Source organism: Falco cherrug, chromosome 6 (genome assembly GCF_023634085.1).
Source record: "Falco cherrug isolate bFalChe1 chromosome 6, bFalChe1.pri, whole genome shotgun sequence".
In the NCBI taxonomy this organism is placed as follows: Eukaryota; Metazoa; Chordata; class Aves; order Falconiformes; family Falconidae; genus Falco; species Falco cherrug.
Window position 1 is genome coordinate 47,665,547 of NC_073702.1, and position 26,698 is coordinate 47,692,244.

At 43.1% G+C, this 26,698-nt stretch overlaps 1 protein-coding gene across 2 annotated transcripts in view; it reads left to right on the forward strand.

Annotated features, from left to right (window-relative positions):
• Positions 1–26,698, forward strand: part of SCAF8 (SR-related CTD associated factor 8) — a 167,120-nt gene that overhangs the window by 84,828 nt on the left and 55,594 nt on the right. The window contains exon 21 of one of the 2 annotated variants that reach the window (XM_055713806.1): positions 13,050–14,204. The exons of the other annotated variant lie outside the window; for it this stretch is intronic. The gene's annotated coding sequence lies outside the window, so the exon portion shown is untranslated. Of the gene's footprint in view, positions 1–13,049; positions 14,205–26,698 lie in introns of those variants that run through there. 2 annotated transcript variants of the gene reach the window in all.

A 26,698-nucleotide genomic window follows, 5' to 3' on the forward strand; every position in this document is an offset into this window, starting at 1 on the left:
CGTATTCATAGTGATCGGTTATATATCATGGGTATTATATAATGCCTGTAATTTAAGAATCCACAAAGAAAACAAAACATTTATTATATTCTGAGGCATTTCCAGGGAGTGAATAACTATGATTAACTGAATAGGCCATTAGCTACCACTATTACTCTGCTCAAATACAGCTGAAATAGCATTTCTTTAGTGGTAAAAATATTTGGCAGTGCAGCACTCACAAAAAAAACCCAGATTTACAAATGACATTTTTGGAAAGTCCTGTACATTCTTAATCTCCAAAGAAGTTGTATTTAAAGGCACCAGACTCAATTCTCCTAGGCTGAAACTGTTCAAGAAATATAAGTATATATTTTAAGTAAATATTGTATTTCACCAATCTTACGCTCACATGTGTAGGAGTGCAATAATTAAAGTAGCTATGGGGATAAAGTTTTCTTTGGATTGATTAAGCCTTTTCACTCAATTGTACATTGTACATACTTAATTCCAGTCAGATGCATTTGTTCTCCACAATACATATGTTTTTCCAACTAATTATATCACTGCAGAAACATGTTCTACAGTTAGAGGAAAAAAAAATACTTTGGTTCATTTGATAATAGCAGAATTACTAATGAAATACTGGTAGTAAGATTTTTCTATTAGAGATATGAGCCAAAGAGCACAACCTAACAGTTAATGCTAATTGCCATTTTTTTTTACTTCTGGATTTTTTTTGGTTTTGTTTTTAAATGCTATTTTGGCACTGAGACAGATTGTTCTTTTTAGTACACCTTGAACACTTTGTATTAAAATGCCTTGGTTTATTTACTAAAAGCCTTACTTACTGTAAAGGGATTTTTCATTTTGCTGAATTTTTATTCAAAAGAAGAAACAGAAGATGTCAAGGTAAAATTAAGGATCTTCAGATTACTCTTGAATTTAATATTCTTGACATCTTAATCTGATTGGAAACCAACTACCCTCTGAAATTTCTTTATCTTCCTGTGCTTCAGACAAATTGTTAATACATTTTCATGCTTTACATAATGTCAGATCTCTTCAGAAATGGTGGTGGTAGTTACAGTGAGAAAAGATTATAGTAATTAGCAGGAATATTTCTGGTTTAAATCCTCTGGTGAACAGGAATGATCTGAGTTTTACTATGTTGCTCTCCAGAGATCCTTGGCATCCAGAGCAGACAGCGTTCCTCTGCTGACTGGAGCTCATGGATAACTTTCTGTAGATTGGGTGGGCTGTGAGGAATAAAGACTAGCTCTAGTGACTGTCTTTTTCTAGAAAAAAAAACAGTGTTGAATTTTACTTTAATTTTCCCATTTCTTGAAAAGATAGTATTTACTGACAATAGTATGTTTGAAAAAGCTAAAGATCTTGAAGGACCTAACATTGAATGCCCGACAAGTTTGGAACTTCACAAGATTTTAGGAGTGGCCATGTGCAAAGGGATCATTTAAAAAGCAGTGCTAGCAAGTGAATGCAACTTACCATTGTTTAAAAACAGATCAGTCTTGGTTTCTCAAAGTTAATGGAGAATAAGTGGTGATAGAGATGTTCCCATGTTGACATGAAAAGTGCCTGGGTCTGTATTTTAGAAGAGAAAGGTGGGCTCAGGAGCTGGTAAAATAAATTCTCTTGTCTTTTCCATTAAGATTTCTTTTGGTTCTTGCAGTCCTGTGAATAATACCACTTAAGTATTTGCCTAATTATCATAATTATTTGTACAGAACTATTTCAGTTGGTTTTATTAAGAAGGACATTAAAGAATTCCTTTTTCTTTCTTTTTTTTTTTTTTAAAAGCTAGATTTAGGCATTCAAAAATGTAATATGAATGAATGTAGACAAAAAACACCTATTGAACAGTTCATCCAGTTAAATCTCCGGTATGGATTTGATAGTAAATCACTGGGAGACCATAACTGGCATAATAGCAGTCAACAGTCTTCAACAGGTGTGAGAGCCTCGCCTATGCCCTGAAGCTCTGTCATGCCATAATGATTATCTGAGACATTTTATATAAGTTGTGGTATTTGATTGGGATAACTGAAAAGGATGCATGATAACACCAATATAGATTCAATCAATGTTTTTAGAACTTACAGAGACAGCCAACTAGAAAAAGGACTTAATGATCCGAAAGAAAATGACCTACAGGAAGAGTATCTTCTGCTTATTTAATGCTGAACGGATCTACCATCAATACATAGACATTTATAGAATAACAAGCATATGGGACTAAGAGGCATTCTGTTTACATAATTCATAAATTTTACTTAAAGTTGCCAACATATTTTTAGTGCCAGCCCAGCAAGACAGAATCAGCACTGGAATTACTGGCTTTCTGATCAATAGCAGCTAAGGTCACAGAGAAATCACAAGTAATAACAGATCACAACTTGCACCTAACATAAAGTCATTTTAGGCATTAATTAAATCTAAAAATAAATAATTACATTTACACATAGACTGATCTTTTCAAGCAATTTTCAGGATCTTTAAGAGAAGCTCTAGGCTGCAAAGTTCAACTTTCATGTCTATTTATACATTTCTAATTCACCAGGGATGCAATTCCTGCACAGCAGCTATTGGAAACAGTATTCCCAGTGCAGAGTGGGAACTGCAAAGGGCACGTGGGAAGGAAGCTGATGGTCTGCACTGAGTGGCTAAAGCCAGGCAGAAGACACAAATCTTAGAAAGCAGAGGGCATGTAGACACAGCAAACACATTCATTCTGCAGATTTGTAAAACCCTAGTGGGCAAGTGCAGATGGGTACCTTTCATCCAAAAGAGTTGCTGAAAGACCGGGATAAAATTTAATAGTACAAATATGAAGTCAGGCATTTAAAGAAATAAACACAGTTTCTGCAATTACTTTTTGGAGACAGTAAAATGAGAGAAAACCAAAGTTTGTTTATTAGTTGTGAGATATCTCTGAGCCATTTGTGTAATACAGCTGTGTTTGAAATGCTATCTTAGAACATACCAAGATATCAAGCAAGGTGTCTCCAGTAGAGATAGTCAAGTTATAAGTGCCTTCATCATAGAATCACAGAATCATTTAGGTTGGAAAAAGACTTTTAAGATCATTGAGAACAACCATTAACCAACACTGCTAAGGCCATCACTAAACCGTGTTCCCAAGTGCCACAACTACATGTCTTTTAAATGCCTCCAGCTATGGTGACTCAACCACTTCTTCGGGCAGCCTGTTCCAACGCTTGGTAACCCTTTCAGCAAAGAAATTTTAGTGAGGGGCCCAAAAGTGAACACAGTATTCAAGGTGCAGCCTCACCAATGCTGAGTATAGAACGACAGTCACTTCCCTAGCCCTGCTGGCAACACTATTTATGATACAAGTCAGGATACTGTTGGCCTTCTTGGCCACCTGGCACACTGCCGGCTCAAACTCAGCTGGCTATTGACCAACACCCTGAGGTCCTTTTCCACCAGGCAGCTTTCCAGCCACTCTTCCCCAGGCCCATAGTGTTCCATGGAATGTTGTGATCTGGGTGCAAGACCCAGCACACAGCCTCGTTGAACCTCACACAGTTGGCCTTAGCCCATTGATCCAGCCTGTCCAAATCCCTCTACAGAGCCTTTCTACCCTCAAGCAGATCAACATTCCCCCCCAAGTTGGTGTTGCTTGCAAACTTCCTGAGGATGCACTCAATCCCTTCATCCAGATATTTGATAAAGATTATTAAACAGAACTGGCCCCAATACTGAGCCCTGGGGAACATCACTTCTGACCAGCTGCCAACAGGATTTAAATCCATTCACCACAACTCTCTGGGCCCGGCCATCCAGCCGGTTTTTTACCTAGTGAACAGTATGCCCATCCAAGCCATGAACAGTCAGTTTCTCCAGGAGAATGCTGTGGGAAACCATGTTAAAGGCTTTACTAGGGTCTATGTAGACAACATCCAGAGCCTCTCCCTCATCCACTAAGTGGGTCATCTTGTCATAGAAGGGGATCAGGTTAGTGAAACAGGACCTGCCTTCCATATACCCATGCTGGCTGGTCCTAATTGCCTGATTGTCCTCTATGTGCCACGTGATGCCACTCAAGACAAGCTGCTCCATAACCTTCCCCAGCACTGAGGTCAGACTGACAGGTCTGTAGCTCCCTGAATGCTCTTTCCAGCCCTTCTTGTAGATGGGTGTCATGTTTGCTAATGTTCAGTCAACTGGGACCTCCCTAGTTAGCCAGGACTGCTGATAAATGGTGGAGAGTGGCTTGGTGAGCACTTCTGCCAGCTCCCTCAGTACCCTTGTGTGGATCCCATCCAACCCCATGGACTTGTGTGTGTCTCAGTGCTGTAGCAGGTCGCTGACCATTTCCCCTTGGATTATGGGGGCTTCGTTCTCCTCCCTGTCCCTGTTTTCTAGCTCACGGGGCTGGGTACCTGAAGAACTGGTCTGACTATAGGACTGAGGCAAAGAAAGGATTAACTGCCTCAGCCATTTCCTCATCCTTTGCGACTGTGATGCCACCTAATAATGGTTGGAGATTTTCCTTAGTCCTCCTTTTGTTGCTAATGTATTTAAATGTATTTATAGACATTTTTTGTCTTTTACAGCAGTACCCAGATGAAGTCCGAGCTGGGCTTTGGTCTTTCTGATTTTCTCGCTGCATAACCTCACCAAATCCTTGTAGTCTGTAGTCCTCCTGAGTTGCCTGCCCCTTCTTCCAAAGGCCATAAGCTCTCCTTTTTTTGCCTGAGTTCCAGCCAGAGCTCTCTGTTCACCCAGGTCAGTCTTCTTCCCTGCCAACTCATCTTTTGGCACATGGAGATGGCCTGTTCCTGCACCTTTAAGATTTCCTTTTTGAGGAATGTCCAGCCTTTCTGGACCCCTTTGCCCCTCAGGACTGCATCCCGAGGGACTCTGTCAACCAGTCTCCTAAACAGGCCTTTGTACAATAATGTAAGTCTCATCACCCATATTCAAGAAAGATTAAATCAAACTAGAAGAGACTCAGAGGCAAACTAGGGAAAGAATAGGAAAGCCAAGAGGCAAAAGGATGCTAACAGATGTTGACTTAACCTAGTAAAAGGAAACCTAGGAAAGAGACTGTGATCACAGCCTCTCTAACAGCCTTGAAGTAGTGCATACCTAAAAAACCAGAAAATCTGCATGTTGTAGACACAAACCTTAGGGATATAAGTAGGTCATGAATAAATGTAAGCTGCAAATTAGAAGAAAAGATTCTAGTCATCAGAGCAATGAATTTCTGGAACAGTAAGCAAAAAACTGTTAAAAGAAAACCAACCAACGTTTAGGATAGAGCTTGGCCAGTTAATGGAGAGGAATAGGAGGAGTCTGCATGCTGAGACCTTTTTGTTTTCTGTTCCCCTGGTTTGTACCTCTCCTAATCTACATAGCAAAGGACTATGGACAGTTTTGTATGTTTCTGAGACTGCCTTTGGGAACCAGATGCTCATAGGTGAGACACAGTAGTAAAAAAGCAAGAAGAGCCTTCAGCTGTAAGACAGAAGAAAAATCTGGGTTTGTTGGTTGTCTTGGGATCTCTGCAAGTCATTGGCATGATACAGTCCTGACAAACACTCGGAAAGGTATAAGAGTTTCCTAAGTGTAAGTCTATTTCAGGGTAGGGATGCTGATTTGGGTTTCAGCTTGCTTCCTCCGTGTTGTCGGAAGCCCAGCTATCAGTTACTGCTCTGAGACAGTACAGGCACCTGCTCTGTACTGCTGGCAAACAACTTGTTAGCTGATTCCAGCTGATACTCAGTGATTGTGCAATGACTTTTTATTTACTTTGTCCCCATGCAACCAGTTATGGGATCACACCAGGCCTACAACTGGGAGGCAGCAGCACCTGAAGTGCCTGTGAAGCAAGAGGGGAGTTAGCAGTGGGCACTCCCCCTCCCCACTGGCTCCTGCAGGGGAAAGCAGTAGTTTGGGACAAATGATATTCATCTGGATGCTGGCAGCAAACAACTCCCTAAGTCAGTCACAGCCACCCGTAGGCTGCCCTGGCTCCTGCAAGGCAAAGAGGTCCAGGTTTGTTTAAGGCTTACCCTGCAAGGCGGACGTAGCACAGGAGCAGTTGTGCTGTCGGCTCCCAAGCTCTCCCATGGGATGTATGGCAGTGTGGTGGGATGCTCTAGGCATGCATACTGGCTCTTGGTACCATCCAGCTCTGTGAGCCCATCCTCACCACATCAGCACAGCGCAAAAGGTTTCCCTTGAACTGCCCCTGCTGTGTCCATGGATATGCCTTTGCCTTGAAGTAAACCAGAAGCATTCCCGCAGTCAAGCCCTGCCGAAGAGAGATTAAGGCTGCTCTTCATTAACACCTAGAAGTGTTGTTTGCAGTTTCCAGCTCACACCCTCTACCATACTGTAGCCGCCCTGCCGAGCACTGTTTGGCTTGAATGTAGATGAAGTGTTCTAGCAAGTATGTCAAGAGTTGGCTGGTGGTCAAGATTCAGTCACGTAACTGCGCAGACATACCCCAAAATGAACATAAATCTTTGTCTCCCTCATGGCAAGGCAGATCAGGATAACTGCTTCAGCCTGCAATGCTGGAAGACAGCAGATTTGGATGTTTCTTGTCTTACAAATGTCAAACATTCAAAAATTGTGGCTTCAAAAATCGTAAGTCTGGCTTTAAAATTTTGAAACCTTAAAATTTCTGAAGTTCTTCTCTAGAAATCCCTTTTATTTTACTTTCTGGTTTTCTCAGGCTCTTCTGAGCCTATCAGCACCTAAAATCACATTTTGCACATTTTCGTTGCATCTATTAGCCTGCAAAAATAAAAAGATGAAAACTCAGTTTATCACATGAGCAGCACTCTTCAGAAAGAGAAGCTTTACAGAAAAACATCACATCATGGAGTTCACGAGAAACTCCAGTGTTGACAACACTGGAACAAAATAAAGCCAAGAACTGAGTTTGGCTGGAGTTTGCACAGCTGCAATTAGGATATAGTTTGGATTCCAGAATTCTTGCTGAAGGAAGATATGTATGGAATGAAAAAAAACAGGCATAGATTACCTGAAAGGAGGGGAAGAAAGTGAAGAGGTCAGAGGTGGCTACAGTTGTTGGCTTGCGCAGTGCTGTACGTGCATTTTCAGTCACACACCAGGGAAACAGTTGCAAGGCTGTGAAATTCCCCCTCCAGTGCAGAATTCACCCACTCCCATAAAATGTTGCTGAGTCCCAGCTTGTATTTAGAGAACTGGCAACTGGATTATTGCTTGGTACCCTAATAGGGTCTTAACTACAGAATGCAGTGTGCCCCTGGACTGTTCATTTCTAACTGGTATCGCATACACCACCATATTCAATGCAGAAAAGCTTTTAAAGGTCAACAGAATTTTAAATCATGTTATATAGGACTTTTTCTAATGATTGTAAATTGTTTTAAAGAGTAGTATATACTACTATTTCTGTCTAGTCTAATATTTTCTCGTATTTTAAACTGTTCCATGTGATTGTTAAACTGGCAGATCCTTGTTAGTTTTAAAATATATTTCTAAATAAATTCTGTAAAAGTTTAGAGATTTTGTTATCCATTGTAAATTAAGTGTAATTTGAATTTAGCACATTGTAGCTTCCCTTAATCCTTATATCCCTGATATCTTTATGATATCTAGACTCTTAGATATATTCTAACACTTCTGCTAATGTTTGCCTGTTAATTTGTTTTTAAAAAAATCACTGTAAGAATCTTTTTCTGTACAGGTACAGAAATAATACAGCAATTCAGGTACTGAAAACATCACTACTCATTTAAAAAAAAAAACCAACTCTAAGACTGGGTCATATAAAACACGCTCATGATTTTCTTTAGATACAACACCAAAATATATAACATCACATGAGGCTCCAAATATCATGATTCCCTTGACAGAGTCTTCTCTAACATCAGGGATAGGGGATTCATCATCTAATTCAAGTGTATACATATAATCAGCAATTCCTTATGGTAAAGGCTAAGATATTTGACTTCAAGGAAAAGGTCGAAGTATTTCGTTATTAGTAGTATACTTTCTACCCATAAACTTTCACTGAAATTCAAAGTCAGTTAAATTGAGTAGATTTTATGCAGCTTGCTAACATCAGGAAAAGTTTTGCATTTGCTATTAATCTCTATTCGGTAACTTCAGTCTTAATGACACTGAGTGTTACTAATTTTCCCTCTGTCAGTCAACACACTAACATGTTTTATATGCAGATTCCTATTTCTGCTCTTGAAAAAATGTTTGTGACTCATCTCACTTCACTTTACCATTGCAAAACATTTAGACTGTATTGTCTCTATAGTACAGAGCAAGTGCTATGCAGTCACGGGGGACACCCACACCCCTCTCAAGGCTGCTTCTGCCACCTGTGTTAGACAGACTAACAGGTGAGCATGGGACAAATTCTCCTCCCATCATTGACTGGCTTCAGATAACTCTGGCTGGGTATGTGACATTTATCGTGGGTTTGCTTGCCTGAACAGTAATGTCTAGTGCCGTTAAAGATGTGATGGTTCGTTCCTATGCTGATGAGGCAGGAAACATTTAGGGCAGCTGAAAAGGCACTAGACACCTAAGCATAGATAACTGAGCCCCATCCTTGGGTACCCACCCCAGGTGAGGTGAGTGCCCCCGCCCCCCCCCCATCCTGTTCCACGTGACTGGAGTCGCTCCCCTACTCGATGTTTGAGGTGTAAGGAGAGATTTTGTGCACGTTGGAACTGTGTCTTAGTGTGCAACTTAAGCCGCTGCAGAAAAGCAGCAGTCACTCAGGAAAAAAATGCACTGGATGTTCCAAAAGCATGCAGCAGTATTATACAAGGGGTTTGGACCACTGTAGATTTACTGCAGAGGAATTGTCTGCATTTCCAGCCGAGATGGTTTCAGGTGGCAGTAGTATCAACCCATCCACTTTGTTTCCCCCGCAGATGTGGCACACCTCTGGCACCATGTGCCCGGCTCTGCCTGACGCGCCACGGGCTGTGGCTGCGTGCAGCCTGGCCTACCCACGGGCCTGCGACACACGTCCTACTGTGGTGGCAGGACCCAGCCGGTGCCAACAGGCCAATGCCATTCCTCTTCCTTCCTTTTCCCCAGAGGGATATCATGAGGTCCATGTTTCTGGGTTGGGAAACAGTGAGATGACCTCATACGCAGCTTTCAGTGGTGTTGGAGGAATGGAACAGTCTCTTATCCGCGTGTTGGAGCTCAGGGCTCTTCAAAGCACGTGCAGCCCATTCCCGTGTCATAGGCAAGGTCTGCACATCCACACAGAGACAGGACGGTTCAACCACCAAGCAGGGTAGTGCAGCCCCCCTTGTCCCCCTTCTCTGCCAGGAGATGACTGTGTCGTGATGCCAGTGCACGGAAAGCAGAGTTCACCCCTCAGCAGCTCACCTTTCCTTGCCTGCAAAGCAGACAAGCTGAGCAGATTTAGCTTCTGGATCACAACGAGAACGATGAGGATCTTCAAAGAGAGAAGTCATGGTGACATGTACACCTTTCCATGTCAACAGGGTATCAGCTCTTCTGCTCCTGAGCGAGCTGCTGCCTGGGTTTTCTCTCCGCTGTGTTTCTGAGCAGTTTGACTGTCTTTCCCTTTCACTGTTGGCAAAAGGAAAGGCTGGAAATCCTAGCCCTGACTCTGACAAAAAGGCGAAGGTAGTTTTGGTATATGGATGTCTGCAATTCTTGGTGAAGTCTCTTAAATCTTTATAATTTAAAATCCCTAGAGCTGTTCTCAGAGAGGTGCAGACATCTGGTTTATCTCAGACTCGGGACTTTTGACTTCCCGTAACAAGTGAGTTTTTTGTGGGAATCCTTCCCTGCCTCGGCAGTCAGAGAGCAGGCTGTGCGTCACGAGTGGTCCTGGCTCTGGCTGCCTCACCCATCCTTCCTTCTCCTATTTCCTTCTTTTCCACTGGAGAAAGTCAGAAGTATTTGTGTGTACTCTTTTTGCTTTTGTCTCTCTGTAACCACATTTTTTCAGAGGAAAGTCAGTCTCTCTCTTCTTTTCTCTGGAAATCCAATGGGATATATCCCTAAATATCAAAACAGATCAAATTTCTTGTTAATTGAAGGTGGTCTTTGTGTCATATTTACTGGCTAGTTTGTGTTTCAGCTTCTGCTGGACTCCAATTCTTGCAGTCCAGAACTGAAAATACAATATTGTATATCACTGGGCAGGGGCCTCTGTCTCCACCTCAGGAAATTAGTTTTTTCACTTTTATGAGTAGCTCAGATAGCATGAACAGAATATATCATAGAGTGAGAAGTAGAAAAGGTCTTCCAAATAACCCAAATCAGGTAAGAAGAGTGATCTGTGCCTCCTGTATTTGTGGAATTGGCTTGTGTCTCCATGAAGGTTAATGTAAATGGTAATCCTTTCTTTGAAAGGCTCAGTATGATCAGTCCTGTTGGTGTTAGCAGTTCTCATTCATTATACTTCTGATCAAGAACTTATGCAAGATAAACAGTAAATTAATTTTGCAGCTTGGAGTTTTGTGAAGCTGTGCAACTGATTTATTTCCAAAGGAGGTACTGTAGTGGTATATCTTCGTTGCTTTCTCAGTGGAGATTTCCACTGAACAAACTCAATTTTAAGAGGCTATGAAAGACTTCCATTAAGCCTAAATTGAACAATATTCCAGTAGAGCACATACTTCATAGAAGTAGCAATATGGATATGAAATCAGTTGTCAGCAAGACTGTATTCTCACTTGAAATCTTTCCTCCATAATGCTTTCATTTTCGAAGTGTATACAACACTTCATTTTAAAAGATATTTACTAGTATTATCTGTTTTATTTGAACAAGGCAGTATGGCAAAATATTTCAGTTGTTATTATTCTCATGTGTGCTGGGGAAACTGGGCTAGATTAAATTATTATTATGTGAGTGCATAAATGCTTTGGAAAACATATGCAGAGACTAGTTTTCAATGATACACCATTAAGTGCAGTCCTGCAAGTGTTTTCCCTTGTTCTGGTACTGTTCAGTGTTCTCACTGACAGCTTGGATGAAAGGTTAGAAAGTACACTTAATAAATTCATGGCACAGAACAAGCATATTGGAAGCAAGGCAATTGAAAATGACCTTGATAAAGTAGTGGAGTAGCCTAAAAAATAACAGCTTTCCAGCAGTTAAGTTAGAGCAAATGCAGAACTGTAGATCTAGCTTGACATAATCAGCTGCACATAAATACAGATGGGAAACAACTAGCCAAGCAGTAGTTCTGCAGAAAAGACCTGGTGTCATAATGATCCCAAGCAGAACATGCACCGGTGATGTTGCGCTACTGCAAACAAGGCCAGTGCTATTGTGGGCTATAGGAACGGGAGCAATAAGGTACAAAATGTAATTATTTTGCTCTACTCAGTACTGATAAGGCCTCGGTGGAAGAGCTTTATATACTTGCAGGCACGCAGCTCAAGAGGAATCCAACAAGAAAGCAAAGTGGGCTCAGAGATCTAAAACACATGGGCCTTCAAGGGAAGGTTGAAGGGTTGTTTAGTCTAGAGGTGAGAGGAGGAGAGGAAGGCATGATGGCAGCCTTCGTATAGCAACGGGTGGCTTTCTAGAGGAAGGGGTTTAGCTGCCTTGTATGCTGTCGGCACTGGAAAGCAATAATAGGCTTAGATCTCAACAAGGATGATTTAGTGTAAGCATCAGGAAAGAAAATGTAAGTGGCAAGGAAGAGTGGAGCCCTGAACTGGCTTGTTTAGGGGGAAGTAGTGGAGTCTTCAGCCTTGCAGATGTTTAAAAATAGGTTAGACAAACATCAGCAGGCATGGTGTAGGTCAGGGATGGGTGAAGAGATCTCTCAAATTACTTGCTAGCTCTGTTCCTTTAGTGATTTTTCTCTATGTGATAAGGATAATAATTATACATGCAAAAAGTACTTTGGATATCTCCACAAAATTTCAGGGTATGTAGCAAAAACCCAATATTAGTTCTGGAATTTATTGCATGACTTCTGTATTTACATTAGATTGAAGCAATTACATTTTTTCAGATTTTGCCTCTGTCAGTATTGATTGAAAGCTGCTAGGATCTGATGGCTTTCTGAATGGTCTTTGTGAAATAAATAGGTGAACGTAGTCAGATACCTGTGGTAGGACACAAAGCACTCAATTCTAGCCATAAGAAAGTTTGGTCTTTAGTCTGCTTACAGTCCATGGAAAAAAGATGGACACCTTTCAGAGATTACCTAAGAAGCGGGTGAATCACCCTCCAGAGGTACCTTTCCCTCTGCTTCTACCTGGTCTGCAGCAAATATATGTTGGAGGTGTATTCTTAGTCTTTCCTCTTAATATATATTGGAGGCGTATTCTTAGTCTTTCCGCTTCTCAGTCTATGAGTTTGATTTTCTGAGAACCAAAGTCCCTGGACTTCACAGAGGACTACCTGGAAAAATTTGAATTGGCAGGAGATCAGAGTAGATAATGTAGTGGTCTTTTCTGACCCTTGGTTCTGTGGAGCCTAGTCAATGAGTCATTTATGAAGGATTTGCAGTTGTTACGATTAATAACTGTTATCAATACATAATGGACATGACCAATATGTATTAGAGGTAATTCTACCCCAAACTTACGTAAGCCATTTATTAATCTGTTGGATTCTTACTCATTAATTGTTTATTAATCCTCTAAATTGTTTACAGTATATCTTGCATACAGTGTGTGAGAGACAATACAGCACTTCCAGCCAGCACATCTGCTATAAAAAAATATTATTTACAGACATAATATTTTAATGAAGATTTTAAAGTACTAAGCTACTGGACACTAAAAGGGAAAATTAATAATATTTTTAAAATAATGGTATATTTAACTCTGGATAATATTTTAGGAACCATGCAGTATAAGGTACCTTTCTCCCTCATAAGCATCCTGTGGCTAACAGAGAGACTGTAAACTTTATCCCAAATCTGTTATTTATGAAACACTTGCTATTGCCTGGTAAAAAAAAAAAAAAAAAAAAAAAAAGTCTCATTTATAGGGCTAAAAATTACACTCCAGCAACCAGTGATGACTAGTTATTGTTCCTTTTATCAACAGGCAAGATGAAGGAGGTTCTGGCAGCTTACCATGTCCCGGGCTCTGCAGAGTTAAGTGAGAAGTGTGCCCATGTTCTAGCGTGCATCACATCGCATCTTGGGTCTGAAGTGCCAGAAGGATCCCAGCGCTGCAGACTGAGACGGCTCTGAGCACCTCAGTACCCCGTTTCTGACAGAACCCAGGGATGGCAAACTTACATACCAGTATTACCTGTCTGGGGCAGGTTTAATTTTATAAATTAAAACCATGAACTCTATGAGTTTCTAGACCATATTTGTGCTGTTGAGGATGATCTGCTCAGATGAACAATTTTGCGTCCATCGGAGAGACAGGTTCTTCTGCTGGACCAGAAGATGACAGTGGACTGTATATTGTAACTAATACCATTTGTAGCATCTCCTAGTGCAAATAATTGAAGAACAGATTGCAAGAAAATCCTATAGGGAATAAGACATGCTTTGTTTTGATCTACAAATTTTAAGAAATGTTTTGCTTTTTTAAAGATAACCACTTTTAAATAACACTATGTGTGCAGTCTATGTGCAGCTCTTCACTGTGGCTATCTGTATTCCAGAAATAATGAACTCCTTGCGAGACACCTGAACCTTTTTAGATTTGTGATGAATCTTTAAATTATTGGAATATCATGAAAAACTAGAAGGGAAAAGATCCACGACTGTTACTTGAGTAGACGTCTCCAGTTACTTCCTGTTAAGTGTCCTGAAAGGAGGAGGAAAGGGCAGGAAGTAGAAATGAAATACAAAAAAAAATACATTGAGTTTCTTTTTTGGCATATGCACCTATCCAAATGTGTGTTTGATGTAATAGGCAGGGGGAGAGAAACAGCTAAGTTAGCTGAGCCCTCACATGAAAGGTCTGTGTTTTCAGGCAGTATTTGCTAATTTTGTCTCTTGAATAGCTATAGAACAGAAGGAATATGTATATGCCCCACCATATGTGAAAAGGACATACTTGCCATTCCTTTATTTATTTTTACTCTTTAAAAAATTAAAGTGCCAGTTATTTGGAATGTTGTAGTCTGTGGTCCCTTTACATTTGTTTAGTGAGATCCTTTCAGCAAGGTCATCCCCATTACAGTGTAACTGCATGGTGACCGCAGCTTTGGGCCTGTATAATAAAGATCAAAATTAAAAATTTTGTTTCTCATCACTTTATCTATTTTGATGTCTATCTGCAAGTCTTTGATTGGAATCCTGCTTATTGCTGATCACTGTTTAGAAGACGATTTGGCAAAAAAATGTTAAGAGAGGAAGGTATTTGTATGGTTGGACCTTGTTCTCCTTTGTATCATTATTTACAACAGGTTAAAGGGCAGAGGGACACAAAATGTTAACAAATCAATAGTCATTCTTAAATTCAATTTGCACACGATGCTCCAGGGCAATAAGGAGATTGGGTTCTTTGCATTCCAGATTTAAGGCTATACTGAAGTATTTGACATCTGGTCTCTATTAATTAGTAATCCTGGAAAGGTATTGGAGGAAAAAGCTGCAGAAAAGCTGAGTCTAATCTGGCTTTGATTTGCTATGTGTGTGATATATTGTGCTGAACACATGTACATCAGAGTTTAAAAGCCACTAAATGGCTTTTAAAAGTCTAAAACTTTTCTCCTTCCTCCTTACTTTCTTCTTGGAAGGCAAAATTTTAAACTATAAAAATGTTCCTCATGTAGCAATTAAGTATGTGTGAGCAAAGATTGCACGTTGCATTTCAAAAACTAACGTGGTCCTGACAAGGCTGCCCATGCTGCACTGTAGGCAGGGCTTTGTCCCACTGATGCTAGCTTACAGCAAACATCTGAGCTCATGTCAGCAGAGCATGCCCGACTTTTGAAACCTCTTAGCTGAATGTCACTGTTCTGCATCTTACGTAGCAGCATATGGACAGCAAAGCGGTCACCGCTGTGAAGTCCATACCAGTGTGTTTAAGCATGAATAGGGTCGGACAAGAGTGTCTCAGTGCAGTGCCCCGATCAGTTGAAAATAATCTATGGCTGTGCTCGGGCTCACAAGGGGCAGCCCTGTCCTCCCCTTCTGCCCAGCTCACAGCTGCCTGTGACCTCCCTCGAAGAGCTGCACACCTGTCAGGCTTCCTGGTCTGGTTGAAGATGTGCCAGTGTAAGAGTTCAGCTCTCGTGCCAGCTCTGACGCCAGGGAGAGGGTGGGAGCAAACACTTTTTTATCAGCAGTTTAGTTTTAGGTGTGCTTACACTGATGGAGGAACCATGCCTTCCGGTCCCTCTACCTTTCACAGGAGTGAAAGCCATGTGCCGTAGCAGTACCAGGGCACTGTAAGCTCCTGTGCTAGCAGACCTTTAGCTATTAATGAGGTGTAAGCTCAGGACATGGCCAGCTGGACCCACCAGAACTGTAAATGCTTGAGCTTGACCATGGGACCGTTTGAATTTGAATGTCAAAACAAATTGCCCCGAGAGCAGGGCCTGTTCTGGAGAAACCGCTTTTTGTCTGTGCAGAACCAGAGGCTGCTGGAAGCTTGAGTGTCCTGTTGGGTGAACTTTTCTGATGAGATGTGTGGCTGTTGCCCATCTGTTGAAGGAGCGATTAAAAAACAAATCACAACAAAATAGGCAAACCTCTCAGCACTCTGGTAAGGGCAGAGGTTGGAGCTTTTTGTTCTTTGGATGAATCCCCCTTTAAGAAGCCTCCCCGTTTGGACAAGCCCTTCTTTGTGAAGGGACATGAATATGGAGAGACCTGCAGTGCACCCGTCTCTTCAGTCAGCTTCAAAGGAAAGTTTCAAAAGTCATTATTTTCTGGCAACTTGAAACATCTGAATCAGGGCTGTGCTGGCTTTACAAACAGTGTTAGCTGACTTGATGACTTGGAGCAATTCAGTATTTGCACAATTAGAACAAATACTTGATATGGACTGTGTGGCTTAGCAGGCAAGAGTGTTGGTTTTGCTGACTGAATGTAATATGTATGCAGTTCATGTTGAAATAAGATGGTCTTAAGTCATTTCCTTAGCAGACAATAATCCATTCCAAGAATAAGAACATCTGTTCAGGGCCCAGACCTGAAATAAATCGTAGGTTTAGAGACAGGTCTTTTGTCCAGAGTTGTTTGGGTATTAGACATCTAAGAACCAGTTGACTTTTCAGGTCACAGCAGGGATTTTGGTGACAAAGTATAAGCAGGTCTCTGCTACAGCTGACCGCATGAAGTCTTACCTGCAACTGCAGTTACGTTCCTGCTGCCAGTCTGCATTGCTGTGATAGCACAGGCTTTTACAAATATCAGCCCACCTTAGACTGCTTACAGTTACAATCCCCTGGGTTTGAACTGCGTGTGTGTGTACGTGCTGCTGTTGGTTCATCCTATTCATACAAGGGAAACCCCAACAGTCAGCTATCAAATCGACATTTATTTGTTAGTTATTACTCAAAAAAGCCCAAGTTTTTGAGAAACTATGACCACAATGACATTTCATAAGCAATTATCTGACTTACTTTTTAAATTCTCTGTTGCAACCTTCATCTAGAAATCCTAAAATACTTGTCAAATACTAAATAAGGGAGTCTCACAGAAGTTTCCAGGTAGCATACATTTTATTCTAACATATAAGTGGGTAAGCCAAGTCACCAGACAGTTAGGTAACTTCACTGATATTTCACAAGAAGTTGCTGCACTGCAGTCAACAATGAACAAAGCTAATTATAACCTTGTAAGGAAGCCAACATCTTAAAAAGTTATTAGTGCGATTTTTCTCACTCCCTGTTGTGTTTGCCCTCTATGCAAGGAGAGCTCCTCTGTCAGCAGCTTCACTTCACCTCAGCTTCTCCAAGAGCCCTGTATCTGACCTGACCCCTCTCCATCTTCCAAGAAACAGTTAATTTGTATTACTGCATATGATAACCCTACCTACCTCCCGGGAACTGCTGTGAAGGGTCATCTTCATACTTTGGGTTGGGTCAGTTCTTGGCCAGTTTCAAGGCTGTCTTCTTCTCTGGCTTGGCTGGCACCTTTCCCTCCTAATGGTAAATGATGCTCTTGAGGTCGTGTCTGGTTTTGAAGTTAGTCTTGCTGATGAGGTCAGTGGGAGAGAGCATGCTCCTGGCTACATACGTTAGAAAGAAGGAAAGTTTCTGTGGTGTGTCACTGGGCTCTGCACAAGGCCCTCCATAGGTGGTGATGTGCAGCGGCTCTGGGTGTTGGGTACGAGGTGCAGGGTTCATTAAATACTCACCATCAGTTATGAATTTATTTCCCAGATGTTGTCAGTTTTCTTAAACCCCCGGCAGATCTGGAAGTTGAAGCGATGGGCAGAATTAACAGCGCTCGTAAAGGCCAATAGCGAACCTGACTGAGAAACCCCCGTAGATACCAAGAATTTCTCATGTGATTACTTAGGTTAAAAGAGCCACTCTCTCACAAACAAACTTAAGTAATGAACTGGCAAAGTCAGAAAATTGCAAAGCAGCACTGAAAATGGAGAATGTGCTGTTCACACCAGTTCTGCTTTCCACCAAGTCTCCCTTTTGCCAGCACAGCTTCAAAAGACTTTCTACCTTTTTTGTTACTACTGCTGAGAATAAGCAGAAAACAGTTTGATCAACTTTAAAGGAATAAACCTGTAAAAAAACATTGCCACCTTCCAGCTTACAGGGAAACATGTAGATTCAGGATTGACCTAAACAGCTGAATTAAATGTTCCGAGTGCTGGCTGCGGAGCCGTGCCCTGCCTGACCTTCCTACCGGGAGCTGCAGCCGGAGCACCTGCGGGCCAGAAGGCGCTGCCCACCTGTGGCCCCGCACAGCACAGTTCATGGCAGCTGAGCTTCGGCAGGAGACAGAAAGCTTCTCCTGGCTCGTCGTTACTCCTGGGGACAGCCCAGTCATTGTTGTTATAGCTGGCAATGAATGGGAACTAAACTGAAGCTAGATGTATTTGCAATATGCTGACATTTGTAAAGCAATAATTGATTATTGTACTGAATTCCCAAGGAGTGTGTGGTGGATTCACAGTGGGAATGCTTCAGTCAAGCTTCCTAACCATTCAAACGGTGGCCATGTCCCAGTGCAGGCAGAAGCATTGCGCTTGACATGGGGACTGTTGCTGACACGTGCTCTGTGGGGGATCAGGAAGACCTCAGACCTGCTGATCAGAATGACCCCACACACTGTCACCTAACCCCAGACACCTTTCACAGCTACCACCCTCCAGGATTCACGTGGTGTGCATGCACTAGGGAGCTCGTGCTCTGTCTCTATGGGAAGCTGGAAGTGCAGAGCTCTAACAATCAGTGGATGTCAGAAAAAGAGCAATTTCAGTTGTACCTGTGGTAGACAGACAAACAATAGTGTTTTCCTTAAAATCCCAAATATGTAAGTTCAGACTGAACAAAATAAAGCCCCTGACTCTTCTTCAGGCACAAAGCTTCCTATTAAATACAGTTAAACTGGAAAATTAGAAACTAAATATTTGAAACTATCGCCTTTAGTAAAATTCCAGAAGCTAGCCAAAACCAGAAGAGTGTTTACTTGTTTGTGCACATAGCCAAAAATATATGTGAGATCCAGATCAGATTCTTAGCACAAAACTGCTGTAAAACATTTCTGTTAATCTTGCTTTTGCTGTGACACTGAAGTGCCCTGTGCAATAACAGATTTGGACAGTTTCAGGAATTCTCCTCCCAAAAGCCTTATTTACAGCAGCTTTTATCAGATGGATTTCTAATCAATAACCTTCATGAGGCCCAGACAAGGATCTGCTGTTTGGTTGAATTTGGTTTTATTATTATTGTTTGTCAACAAAAGAACTGCAAAATAAAAGTCAGGACATAAAAGTGAGTCCAGCAAAGCTCGAGTCATGGTTTCCAGCCAGGAGACCCTGTCTGATGCCACACATATATGCACGCCACGCCACGCCTTGCCCTCCCCCCACCCCCAGTGGGTATATTAAGCTGTAGAGGAATGAAACTGGGTTAATTAGCATTGATAATATGCAACTGTGGGCTGGATTCAGGGGTGGTGGGTTGGCTGATGTAGATGAGGTGCAGCTGTTGGCTGTTCTTTTAGGTGGTTGAGAGCCAATGGAGAGAGAGCAGCTGAGGAAGAAGCAGGGAGAGGACACGTGTTCTGGAAGAGGAGAGACTAGGAGAAGGCAGCAGAGGGACTGGCGTGAAGAATATGTTGGTATGTGATGGTAAAAGACCTTGTTGCAGCTGGCTAGTTTGGAGAGTGCTGTGACACTAAGCAACTGGTTAGTGCTGTCCTGAAGTTCCTCTGATGAAAGTCCTGCCCTACCCAAAATCGTGCTTGTTGCTCCATGGCCGATGTGAAGTGCTAAGCACCTTGGCTTTCTTTAGCTTGGGTAAGAACTGAAGCACTTGCAGACTTGGAGGAATAGACTGTCTGACAAAGACAAGCCACAAGCTGGCAGAGATGGGACTTGTCACTTATGTTTGCTGAAAGAGCAACTTTGCGCAGCAGGGGAAGCAGGAACTCTAGCACAAGTAAAACCATCCCTGCAGAGTATGAACAACTATTGTCATCTATATCTGGAAGGCACTCAAGGGAAATAACTTTTTTTTTTTTCCTTCCTTTAATTTTAGAGTGTATATTCTGTACATCAGCCAGTGCTTTTTCCATGGGCATTCTCACAGCCTCCCTGTGTTTACTGCAGTGACAGAGTAAAAGAAAGACTTGTTAGCATTGCTTTGAAATTTTTATCATTTCTTTACTCAGTATTGCAGCTTAACTTCACATAAGTGATTTCAAGTACTGTTACAGTAAGAAGAGCATGGAATTTACTTAGCTGTTAAGGTAATCTCCAAAGAGAAGGATATTCATTCCTATTCCAGCTCCACTTCTCAGGCAGCTTTACAATCAACTTCTGCAGGGAGCAGTGATTCATCAAGGGCAGTCCATCCCATCCCATCCAGTCTCCAGGCCAGAACATTAGATTTCCCAAACATCACAGTTTAGAAAATATAGTCAATGACAAGGCTATATTTTTTTGTGTTGTCATTCTTTTCTGTGTTTTTTTTAAGATCTTCCAACCCAGAGACAGACTTTTTTTTCCCCCCTCTTTATTCATAGGCATAAATTCAGGAGCTCCAGGAGCACTAAACAACATATATTAAGTGATGAATCAAAGCAGTATTGGAAAGCACCATGTGCCATGGCAGAGGCAATCAATAGAACTTATGCATAGCAAATTAGTTCTGTGATGAATTGCTTTCTAGGTCCTGCCCTTATTGTACTTAATCACTACACTATCTCTTCTCATAATAGTACAGCACATGTGCCTACACTGTTTCATAGGAGATATTTGCACTAAGAATTAGACTGAATTCCTGTAATTCGATTGCCTCTTTAAGTCCATGGCAAAACTTCCACCAACTTCTGTGGGACCAAAGCTTGGTTCGGGGTGGTAAATATAGATCAGTGCAGAGCAGTGCACTGCGTTTCTGCTATGCAGAAAACCGTGGTTCTTTGCCACATGTGGCAGCCCTTGTCTAGATCACAATAACATCCCTGTGTAACTGAACTTGCTGTGAGCCAGTGTAGAGGTCGAAATTAAAGGCAGAAAAGAGTGTCCTGGATGATGAAGATATCTGTGTCATTTGAGTCTGTCCAGCAATGTAACAGGTTCTTTCCCTGCTTAAGTCGATTGGAATCGGTTAGTCCTAAATATTCAAGGCTAGCAACAACCAAACCCAAAAGAAACAAGAAGTAAGCATGGAAATACAGAATGGCACAATGCATTTTTCTGGAATAATTATATTTCTAATCTTTCGAAAACATAAAAGGAAAATTCAGTCACTATCTTCAGTTTCCAGCAGTTCCAGGGGCACACTAGGCTTCAAGACAAACAAGAGCTCTCTTGCATTTAAGATTCCTGGTCTTTAGTCAAGAACAACAAAAAATAATAGAAATACATGAAGACCAGTTGAAAGATGAAGCCTCTTCAGCAGCGGTAGCACTTCAAAGGGTAACTGCTGCCATTCAGGTTCGGAAAGGCAGCTTCAAAGTCACTGACGTGTTCACTTGGCTTGGTCCCCTGTAGGTCCTTCCTCCCATCCTTGCTGTGTTTCTTTTTGTGCACAGGAAAGGTAAAACCATGCTCTGAGTCATGGCCATGCAATGAAGTTGAAGTCAATGACCAGTGTTGCTTCATTAAAACCATAACGAGCGTCGCTGCTCCTGGAAATGTTGGTCACTGCTTGTGGCAAAGCTGTGTACATCCTTTCAGGGTGATTAGCCACAGCAGAGCCACTGTGTGTGGCCACCTTGGATCTTTTGATGCACGCTCCTAGCAAAACAACAGCCATGTTCCAGGGTAAATCAAGGAGGAACATCTGAGGTCAGAGCTCCAGCAGCACAGCAAAACGTTCTTATGTAGACAGCCGCTGACCTGCTGCAGCTGGGAACTGTGAGTCATACAACTTCCAAATGCAGACGCACTTAACTTCAATCTTAGGCTTTTCAGGTTATTAATCTATATAAAAGATACAGACTCTTTGCAAGTTCTTAGGGGTGAGGACTGCCCAGTCACATAGAGTTCCTGTCACCCTGACTGTTTTCATCCGTCTTCTTAAGAAGTCCAGCTTGTTAGGACCCATTTCATATTTACTTCAGAACATCTTTTCAAGTATCACACACACATTGAGTACGCTTTTCAATGGCAGCTTTATGTCCTTAGGGGTGAGGACTGCTACTTCGGTGGGTTTAAGTGCAGCACTTGTATCCACCAGGTCTTTCCAAGGCAGCTGGCTGCCCACCCCCCCCCGGTCAGGGATGGGGTGGGGGAGGGGATCTGCTTCTCCCAGCTGCAGCACTTGCCACCCTTTCCACCATGGCCCATGGGCTGGGGTGGCAGGTCCCCCCCGCTGGCCCACAGCAGGTCCTGGTGGGCTGGCCAAGGGTGAAAGGGCTGAGGCAGGACCCCGGAGCTGGGTTGTTGCCACTGCAGCCTCCAGATGGGAGGGATCTTTGGCAGCGTTCCTGGGTCTCCGCATGAAGACAAAGGGAGCCAATTACTAGCTAAATGAAATTATATGTTCAGTCGAAGTTTAGACAAGACAGAGTAACTGATTGCATTCCTTGGGAGACTTGAATAAAAACACCTCTCAAAAGGGCTCTTACTCAAAAGCAAGGGCTGTTTGCCCAAGTACATTTTCCTTCTGGCCGATGCAAATCGAGCGCGTTTTTTTCCCGTCCGCTGTTAAATCTTTTCATCCTTTCAGAATCAAAGTGACTTCAGGCTTGTTTGCTTTCCCTCTGCTTTTTCCTGGCTCACTTTCCCGTGTTTGCAGAGCGCCCGAGGGGGTTCAGCGCCACTCACCAGCGGGTCATTCCCCCCCAACACCGGCGGGGCCCCCGCCTCCTCCGGCCGCAGCCGCGGGTGGCCCGCGCGCGGCGGGGACCGGCGGCGCACCGGGGCCGGGACAGGCTGCGGCCACCGGCGGCCGCTTTCCCCGCCGTCACCACGGGGGGGCGACATTGCCCAGCCCGCCGCCGGCGCCGCCGCTCACCGCGGGGAGCGCGGGTGCCCGCGGGTGCCCGGGGCTGAAGCGGGCTGAAGCGGTTGTCGTCGGTCATTTCTGTCCGCCCTCGCAGAGCTGTGCTTTCCCACTCGAAGCTGTTTCAGCTAAAAGAAAAAAATACAATCGGGGGGAATGGGGGTGGGGTGTGGGGTGTCCTAGCCAGTTTTGCACTGGGATGGACACAGGTTTGCTGCTTTCATGCTCCACTCGTGTCGCCCCTTGCCCCTGCTGTTTGAGGGGCCTTTCATGCAGCAACAGGGAGGGAAACAAATGCTGCATAAACAAATAGAAAAAATGTCATTTTGAGCCTGGCCCTATATTTTACAGCCCGTTCTATCGTTACTTCCATGGGAAATGACATATCCTCCTGCAATGACCATTATCAGTTTTATTGCAGAAATTTTCTGCATTCCTCGGGATTCAGCTGTGGCTGAGCCCATCTGCAGGGTGCCCGGCGGAAAGCAAACACCCGCCCGTGTCTGTGCGCTGGGGCTGGGGCTTAGCAGCTAACTAAGAGATTAGCTTTGATGCCTGGGCACTGGGGCATTTGCAGCACTTGCTACTTGAACCAGCCGGTGTGGCTGGCCATCGAGGAGCGGCTCGATGCAGAAGCGAAGCCGAAAAGCAGGTAAACTAGCTCTCCATAGCCATACCGCGGAGCCGTGTCAGCTGGCTTCAAGCTCTGTCGCTACTTCAGCAGTCAAACCTCTCCTGGGAGCTCACTGGTATGAGCAGAGCAGCAAAGGTGCTTTCCAGCAGGATGGCTTAGCCCCAGCAGAGCTGTGCGTGAACACGGCTGCTACCATTTCTGTTGCCTCTGAGCAGCATGGACAGAACTGACTGGGCATCATGCTGTGCAGATGTAGCTTGACAGAAGAGGCTACTCTGACCAGATCTTCATATGGCAAGAAACTGAAATGCAGCTGGCCAAAAAAGAGTTGAAATGACCTTTGAGGCGGTTTGTAAAGGAAGACTGAGAAGGGGTGTGAAGCCAAGTCCTTCACCCATCACCTCTCTGAGATGCCACAAAATTGCTCAGTGGGTGCAGAACACACAAACGCTTATGGAGCATTTGAGAATGAGCAAAGACGTTCCCTGAAGGAAGAGCTATGGAAGTGTGTAGAGAACTTTTATTGTCTCCTGGCTGTCTGTGTGAAGAGGTAGAAGTGGGGAACTGGGAGGGGAGTTACTGTGCACAGCTGTTCGCACCGGAAAAGGGAAAAGCAACTTGCCCAAAAGAGAAACCGCATCTCATCTTCACAGAGTCTGAGGACCTCCATGCTTGGAGAGGTAGAAGTCAGTGTGAATATTCAAACTGGGCAGGCTGTAATGTGAGCAGTGAAAGAAAGTGCTGCAGTCAGGCAGAGACTGAGGAATGTAGGTCCCTGGCATACCTTTTAGCAACTGTCTGTGTTTTCAGGCAAGATTCAATCCAAAAATGGATTGAAGTAACAGACCATCCAATTTGATTGTAGCAGAAGATGAGAGAGACACAGAAAAGCAGACAAGGACATCTGTTGTCACACAGCCAGAATAGAAGGAAATACTGAGACCTCCTCCATCAGGTGCGGTGTCTCTTGTCCTGGATAGATAGAAAGCCTCTACCTTTGGCATTAAACCCGAAAGACCCAGAAACATCAAGTTGCTGAAGCCAAAGCAGCTAAGGCTAGGTTAAACAGCTAGCAGAAATGCCTAATTGGAGCAGAGGTGGCAGCCAGGGTAGTAATACTCATTTGTTTGGATAGATTTGTCTTTTCTTCCATTTAATCAGTGGCTCTCCCTGCTTTGCTTTACATTCCTCGGCAGCTGTAGCACTCACTTTCCACACCAGGCAGCCAGGGACAGGCTGGGGAGTGAGAAATACAGTGGTCTCCTTTGTGCCTTAGCAAGGCCAAGACCCTGCCCCATCTTGTGTTCCTCTCTGCTCTCTTCAACACGCTGCTCCCGCTCTTCCCAGCCCCTTGTACTGTCTGTCATCTTCTGCCATGCTCCTGCTCTTCCATCTCTATACCTGATCCCTACGTATAAAGCATGTTGAATTTAAACTGATCTTCCTCTCTCTCCAGAAACAGATTTTCTCAGTCCCCTTTATTTGCGGTTCTGTGGGTCAACTTCAAGGGGGACTCAGGAGTATGAACTCTTTGGTTGCTTTCCACAGCTCTTGTACAAGATGGCTTTCAGTATACACGTGTATTATGCCCAGTGTAAAAAATTATCACGAAAACAGAGCCCCTGTGCCTGCCAGGCCAGCTCTGTGGCTTTTAGTGCGTGTTATAGTGGAAAGATGGCTGCAGGAAGATAGGCATAAAGGCAGGCTCAATGGTTTTCCAGACGTGGAAATGTATCAGCAGTCTCCCGCAGGCCCAGGAAGATTGAGTACAGCCACAGAGCAAGTTCTCTTCACACGGGTGACACCCCTTGAGCCCCCCAGATCTCAGACTGGCAATGCAGGAGCACCCTTAGGTTTCCTTTACCCAGGTCACACCTACGTTTGCAGTCTCACTACTGGTTGGAAGCGAGTGACCCCAGCACAGCTGTGCTTTGCCGAGCCCCACATGGGTTTTCTCAAAGTGTTGCCAGAAGGTGCCTGCAGCCACCTTCCAGACAGAGGGAAAGGGTTACATGCGTCATTAACAGGCCATGTTTACATAGAAAAAACAAAACTCCTCAAAGAACATGACGTATGCACACAGCGAGGCCTTTTTTAAAACACAGTGACACACTTGAAGGCTGCCAGATTCTGCAGCTCTTACACAGTATGCGGATAGTGATTTTTTTCATAATATTCAATATTTTCCTGGGTCTGATTTTAATTAAAAACAGCCTGAGAAGCTGGTGTGTGTGTGTGTGTGTGTGTAATAAAAAAAAAAGAAATGAGAATTAGGAATTACAAAAGCCAAATACAAATCCTCTGATAATTGTCGATGCTTGGAGTTACAACATATGCAGAAGATGGCAAAACCACTGTCAGTAGAAACACCGTGGAATGAGTCAATTTGTTTAATTCCTCTGGAGTCGTGACATGACTCATTCCCAACCTGGAGACCAAAGGGAGGTTTTGAAAGGAATATGTAGGATAAAGCAAGCTCCTTGCAAAAGAACAAGGACAGTTTTAATTCTAGCCTTTGAGATCTGATTCATTAATGTTCTGCAATGTGATTGCAAAACGTGGCCATTCCTATTAGGTAACGTTGGGTGCTCATGGTTAGTGGCACAAATTGGCTGCATGTGGGCCAGACAATGCTGAGCTGGACTTTCTGTCACTGATAAGTGCTTTCTAACATTTGATGTAGTTTTCCATATAGTTTTGAACACGCAGTTTTAAAATCAGTGTGACTAATTTGCAAGTGATTCTAAAGCCGTTAGAAGCTGTAAAAGATATTACTCAAAAGACGCCATCCTTCTTTTTCAATGGAGATTTGTCAAGCAGTCAGTCTTATTCACAAGGGAAAAGAAATTTTGACCACATGAGTCACTTCAGCCTTTGGATACTTAACAAAATGCACAGTGTGATTTTATGTATGACTAATGTGTTTGTATATTTACGTGTCTGTGGATGCTAATGGCAGTTACAAAGCTGTATCTAGAAAAGACACTTGGAATATACCAGTTCATTAACTTTCATCTATACATAATCAGCTACTGTTTTATAGATCTAAAAAATTCCTTAATGCCCTGCATGTTTTAGGACTGCATTTTAAAAGGCCCTACATTAAGTCTTTGTTTAAACATTCCACTCGTGTACCATTAACCGTCTCATTGTATTTTATTTTGGTTCATTTGCAAAGTCTGTGCTCCTTCTAATAAATACAAATTTTGTTGCTTGCTGGGAGCTTCCCTTCTCTAACCTGTCACTCCCAAATATCTTCATGAGAAATTTCAGCCTCCTTTTGTTAACAGCATGTGCGAAGTGACCTTTATTCTCTCTGGATACCTTCATTATTCACAGGTAGTTACTAAGTAACCCGCATGAATGCTGCAGGCGATGCATCTCTTTATTAAGAGTCGTGTTCTCTGGCTATTCAGCACCGGTGTTGTGGGACTGAGGGCCCAAACCCTCTGGTATTGGCTCTACCCTCCCTTTGAAAAGGGTGCTCATGACAAAACTTCTTGAAAC